The 6,099-nt window shown below is 55.4% G+C and overlaps 1 protein-coding gene and 1 long non-coding RNA gene across 3 annotated transcripts in view; one reads left to right on the top strand and one right to left on the bottom strand.

Moving 5' to 3' along the window:
- Positions 1–6,099, top strand: part of LOC113207971 (solute carrier organic anion transporter family member 74D) — a 58,264-nt gene that overhangs the window by 13,240 nt on the left and 38,925 nt on the right. The gene's annotated exons all lie outside the window — the stretch shown is intronic.
- Positions 1,158–2,568, bottom strand: LOC113215433 (uncharacterized). The gene is made up of 3 exons (XR_008011467.1): positions 2,139–2,568; positions 1,366–1,471; positions 1,158–1,275 (listed from the first exon to the last, which is right to left on the bottom strand). It is a non-coding gene; the product is annotated as an uncharacterized LOC113215433 (long non-coding RNA).

The raw sequence follows: 6,099 nt of genomic DNA, 5'->3' as shown, positions 1-6,099 counted from the left end.
CCCCTTTTTCCCCTTTCTTACTGCACTACCTGCCGAAAAGCGCGCTTTCCTTGAAATTATGAAAAGTAATCAGGCCGTGCTTGGTTTTCGGGGTCAAAAATTATTGAACCGCGAAACGCAAGCACCCGGAGCAGCTGCAGCAGCAGTGGCTTGAGCCGGACTCCTCTCGGCAACACGTCATGTATGTATGTAGCTCAACGCTCACGCTGCGCCGGCCGGCCCGCCGGCCTACAGGGCGGCCTACAGGGCCCCCGCAGACAACTGTGTTTCAGCGGCAACGGCCTCTTTTTATGTAGGTCAACAGATCAAAGTGCCATTAAAAAGGCCCGGGTGGGGCGGGGCGCGCTGGGCTCGCCCTGCCGCGGCTGGGCTGGCCCATCCCACTGGACTGGTTCCAGGTGGTGCGTGTGCTAGTTTGGCACGCCTTTGGAGCGCCCTGGCCCCCGCAGCACCTTCCGCGTGGACGCGCCCGCCAAGGAGTCACAGAGAACCGCATAACCAGAGGGGTACCAGCCGTGTTAACGCGCCGTACCAATTTCGCCGCACTAGCGCTCCCCGTGGCGCGATCGCCTAACTACTCGCCGCGGCGCGCGGTACGAATGCCCGGCTCGCCTGCCGCTCGCCGCCGCCCGGCGATCGCTCCGCTCGGGCGGCGGGCAGCGCAGGCCGCGCAGGCCGGGTAGTAGCAGTAGGCGTGCTCCAGGCGCTTTTTGGACGTTTTCACAGAGCCATAACTCCTGAACCGTTGCAGATATCGATGTTCTGTTTTCTGTGAGGTGTTAGCAGTCTGCCATAGTTGTGTATTCTACAATTTCAGACCGATCCCTGTCTCCTCTAACCCAGTAAATGCTGGCTATAGTGGCCCTTTTGCCCAATATTGCTTTTGTTCTGCTGCTCCCCCCCCCCCACTCTTTCCTTTGATGGATGCTGTTGAGGCATGGCATTGATGGTAGTGGCTTCATAGGTAGTCAAAAATAGTAAGATTGCATACAATCTTTGCCTGAAAATGCCTTTCAAAATACCCGTTGGTAATTATGGCAAAAATCAGCAGCTGCTGAAATACGACCTTTCTCCCTCTTTTTGTTTTTGTAATTTATAAAAAATATTCTTGGTGTGAAAGGCTGTAGGGCAGTTACTTATAAATCATACAGATCAAATTAGTTCCTAATAGTATATTGTCCACAATATAAAATAACAAATAGGATAGAATGGTATAGTATTGATGGTAACGTAAATGCACTTGATCTTCTCTGGTATCAAATTGGGACCACGTTTCTGGAACAGAAGAAAACAAAGCAAATGAAATATAATTTATTTAGTTAAAGGTGTAAAGAAAAGAACAGTTAAACCAAATCTTAAACGTACCTTTAGCCAAATTTGCTTAAAGAAGTCTCATCAGCAAGTGGTTGCTCAGCTCGGAAAAAACTTGATATGGGTTGGCTCTGGAGTTGACAGCAATCGACACCTTCCACTAAAATACAAAATAGTTCACACTTTTAGAATAACTGCTTGGATATATTTTAATGTATATTTTTTTATGTTTTGATATTATAGTACCCAATAGCTATTAGAATAGACAAGCAATTTTAGAATTCATAGGACACTAACCCCTGTCCGATTTATTTACAAGGTGGCCTTGGTTGTAAGTGGTCAAGAACTTGCGGTCCACAAGTTCGCATCAGACATAAAAATAAACTTTACATCCACACTTGCCAAAAATAACCCACCAGTAGCAAAATCAGTGCACACACAATACAGTCTGTTACATGTGTGTATGATTACTGTCAAAGTTTTTGTTCTGAAGTAATAGATTTAACTGCTTCCCGATAAAAACAGAACAAACGACAACAAAGATGTCAAGAGAGTAGTTTTAGTGAGGTTAAGAGTTAAGAGTTGGGAAGCGCACAAAACGGCACAAGTCCACATATCGTTGAACCAGTTCTTTCCAAAATTAAAAATAGTAAAAGCACCAATAACGTTTCTCATTATGTGCGAAGAATTTCGCGAGAAATCAAAATACTGACCTAGGTCAAACCGACAAGCCTAAGGGCCTGCTCCGTACTTCAGCTAATAGTGGCCAGAGAAGGTAATTCTCGCGAGGATGCGAGACCCAGAAACCTTAAAAACAAAGCATATACCTGATTGACGAGGAAATAGTAACTCTGCAGCAAATATCTCCAATAAATCTTCTTAAAATTACTCCACCAGCGGCATGGAGTCTCCCTCGGCAGACGAGACGACAACAACAAACAAACTGTGGCCTAATATGGCGGCGGTCCAGCGGTCCAAGCAGGCCCCTGCTCCACCAACATTACGCGACGAAAACTAAAGTATTTCATGTTGTACATTTCCAGCATATTTTGACTGCGTATTGTATAGAAACGCTTGATTATTCATAATATGCTTGTATTTTGGTGATATAAATAATGTATAATGGTACTGGGTCGTATAAAGTGATAGCGTTTTGGTTTTCGGGTTGGTACGCCTTAGTGATCGCCTCCAGCCCCGCTCCGCAAATTGGTCACGAGAGCCCCGCTTGTGGTATTCCTCTGGTTATGCGGTTCTCTGTGCAAGGAGTCTCCGGCGCACAACGCGGACCCCGCGCCCGCCTCGTCGGTCCTTATAGGTCAAGCAAGACCGGCCCCCGGGGCCCCGGGGCCTAGGCAGGCAGGCCACGTCATAATGTCAACGTCGGTGACCTGTGCCCCAGCCGCAGCCTCCAGCCAGGGCCCATGTGGCCAGCAGGCACCGGGTCGCCTGCGCTGAGCCCCACCCCTGCCCCTGTCAGGCCTCCAGCTTCCCTCCAGCGGCTCCGTTCACACGGGAGCATACCCCTTCCCCCCTTGCCTCATCCCTATCCTTCTGAGGATCCGCAGGCCGTCGTTTTCCGCAGCCGTCGGGGCCGGGTTCAAAAAGCAAAGCCAGACGAGTGCGTTTTCGTTTCGTTTCGCCGGAAGCCGCCACAGCAGCAGTCTCTGATAGGAACCGGTTCCGCCCCGCCCCAGCCCGGCCTGCAGGACACCGTGCCCCCCACCCTCCAAGCTCACGTTTCTCGAGTCACGTGGTGGTGGCGGGTTGTGCCGGGGATGACAATGGAAGCCGCCGGGTGTCGAACCCGGAACTCCTATTTTCTATGCTGCTGGGTCGCCCGGCCCGGTGCGCGGTGCCCGGTAAGCCGCCTCGAGGGCCTCCCCCACCACGTACAAGCTCTCTAAGCCAGCTGGCCTCGGCTCCAGCCTTTGCGCCCCTTATCAGAGGGACAGTACGTCTCTCCAGCTCTGGAGTCGCTAGCTGGTGGTGTGGCCCAGCCCTTTGGCCCACCCAGCCCCGGTCGCACATCTGGGGCGAGACGGGACGGGCGGCCTCGGGCTCAGAGCCGGGACCGGGACCGGGCTGCCAGGAGACGGGACCCAACCGGTGGCAGCCACCTCAGTCTAGCCACGGTCTAGACGAGCTGGCTTGGGCGAGCCTGCCCCCCGCCTCCCATCAGCCCCCACCCCTCAGTCTTTCTTCTCCTGCGCCAGTCGGGGCGCATATATGGGATTGAGTCTGTGTGTCTGTGTGTGTGTATGTGCGCGCGCGCGCGCGCACCTGCTGGTGCGCTTCACCCCCCCTGCAGCTCTTGGGTGGGAGTGCACCAGCTGTAACGAGCCTCTGCTAGGTTCGGACGGCAAACCCAGGCAGAACGCAATCGTCAAAAACTCGTCAATGATCCTCATTTGACGTCATGAGCTTAATCCTGCTACCTAGACGATGAAAATTTTGACAATGAGCGTGAAAACGACCTCTTTTTGACAAAATTTGGTCAAACGTGTTCTACCTGGGAAGAAGGGAGGTCCATATGTATGGACTCACTCACACGCAAACACACACCTGCACACCGCAAGTGGACGAGCATTGGCACACCCACTCTCCGGGCGGACACATCGAGGGCGTGCGCCCATCAGTCTCTAAGCAGAGAGAGGGAGCTGGGGGAAGCGAGGACCACCTAGCCGTCTTCTTTTTCGGCTACCTCCGTCCACCCCTCCCCGCCTGCGCAAATAATGTATTGGGCTCACGCCTAGGTGCTGGAGGAGGTGGGTTAGTAGGGCAGAGATGAGTCTGGCCCTGGCCAGCGTCGGCCTCCCCCTCCCCCGGCCCGCTTGGCCCAATCCAGGTGCAAAAGCCTCATTGTCGTTTGGGCCAAACTTTCTTTTTCATCCTTGACGGGGCCCAGCTGTGCCACCAAAAGCAACGGGCGACGTCAGCGTGGCGTGGGGTGCGGTGGTGATTGTGCGAGGGAGACGGGGCTGTATAACGGGACCGGGCCAGGGGTGCGCTGACGATTGTGCGAGGGAGACGGGGCTGTAGCTGCTGTATAACGGTTCCGGGCCAAGGGTGCGCTGACGATTGTGCGAGGGAGACGGCGCTGCCTTGGCGGATGGGGCACTACTGGGCCTGTTAATGGTTGTGCGTGGACCTCCCGACGCCAAGGCGCTAGCCAGGTGTACTGTTAGGTGGCGAAGACTAACGCGCTTACATTGCTATACAGTGGCGCGGCACACCGCTCGCCCCGACACCAACTTACTACTCACACTCACACAGCTGAAGAAAAGTTAAGGAATGTAATTAATATACTGCGACAAACCTAGGAGCAAGATTTTCTTCTGGGAGCTCTTCTTAACTACTACCTCCTCAGCTACCGCCGCAACACATGGGCCTAAGCTACCACCGCAGGAACGTCTAAGCTTGCTCCTTGCTGTGTTTTAGTATAGTTGTAACGCCTCCATTTTTGGCCTCTGCAATCTTTGAACGAAAAAGGTGCAAACCCGGTAGAGCACACTTGTGCGCGACTCGGCCCGGCGGCGGCCCGGCGCGGCGGGCAGGCCCTCGGGCCAGCAGCCGCCGTGATTAGCACCTGTCGTCGCGCGTCAGGGCGAGCGGCGTGGCGTGGCGTGGCGTGGCGCCGCCGCCGTGCCAATGACCCTGCCCTTCTTGCATTTGCGAAGGCTGCCCCTGTCGTGAGTCACACGTCAACCCTCGCCGCGCACTCGCCGCCGACCCGAACGAGCGACACCCGCGGCACGCGCGCTCCAAAGTGCCAGGAGTCACACGCTTACTTCCTTACCATTTATGAAACCTGGTTACAAATAATTCCGACCGGGCAATACGATTCACTTGACGAAATATAAATCTAAGTCGGCGAAATGAGCGACCGCGGTTGACGCGCCGACGCGGAGCGGGAGCGCCGTGCCGCCTCCGGGTAGGCAACGCCAACACTGCTGTGCGACACGGGACTGCCTACCCTCCGGGCGCTCCGCCACTCCACCAGCGCCAGCGCCTGCAACGCACGGCAGCAGTGACTGGTCCTGCCTCGTCTGTCTGTCTGTCCGTCCGTCTGTCTGTCTGTCTGTCTGTCTGTCTGTCTGTCTGTCTGTCTGTCTGTCTGTCTGTCTGTCTGTCTGTCTGTCTGTCTGTCTGTCTGTCTGCGCCAGAACTTCTAAGTATAAGAGGGCCGTGGCTGCCATTACTCCACCTCGCACTGTACGCCCATCAGCCCATACAGTAGCCCCCCTTCCCCCTCTAGCCTCTCCGTCTCCGTCTCCTTCCCCTTTCCTTCCTCTCTGAGATGACTCTCGCTTTCCGCCCGGGGATGGGCTGGGCCCCGCCGGCTGGCTGGCTGGCTGGCTGGCTCGTATCACAACTAGCAGCACGACGACTGGCTCCTCGCCGGCCGCCTCCCCTGCTGCCTGCTCGGTCTGCCGGCCTGAAACGACCGTCTAGCAGGAGAGGAGAGGCTGTCTGTCGCCGAAAACTACCATCACATGACGTGTGCCCTCGAGACGAGAGGCTGCTGGGGTCCCGAGGTCCCTGCTTCGGGAGATCCTGCAGCACACACCGAGGACCCCCTCCCCCTTTCCCCCTTCCAGACGGCAACAGTTGATCTGCTCCAGATTCAGATTCCTTTTGCCGAATGCGGCGGGGGCCGTTGGAGCTGCTGCTACCTGTTGGTACCCTTTCCATCCGCCCCAATTCCCCCTTCGGGTTTTTTCTTCATTTTTCTTTTCCCTCGCCGACCAGGCCTGTGCGCCCCTCCGTGCCCAGTCGGCGATGCCCCCC

The sequence above is a fragment of the Frankliniella occidentalis genome, unplaced genomic scaffold (assembly GCF_000697945.3).
Source record: "Frankliniella occidentalis isolate FOCC.00 unplaced genomic scaffold, Focc_3.1 Scaffold116, whole genome shotgun sequence".
NCBI classification, from domain to species: Eukaryota; Metazoa; Arthropoda; class Insecta; order Thysanoptera; family Thripidae; genus Frankliniella; species Frankliniella occidentalis.
Note: the sequence above shows the minus strand (reverse complement) of the source record. Positions and strands in the feature narration are given on the sequence as shown.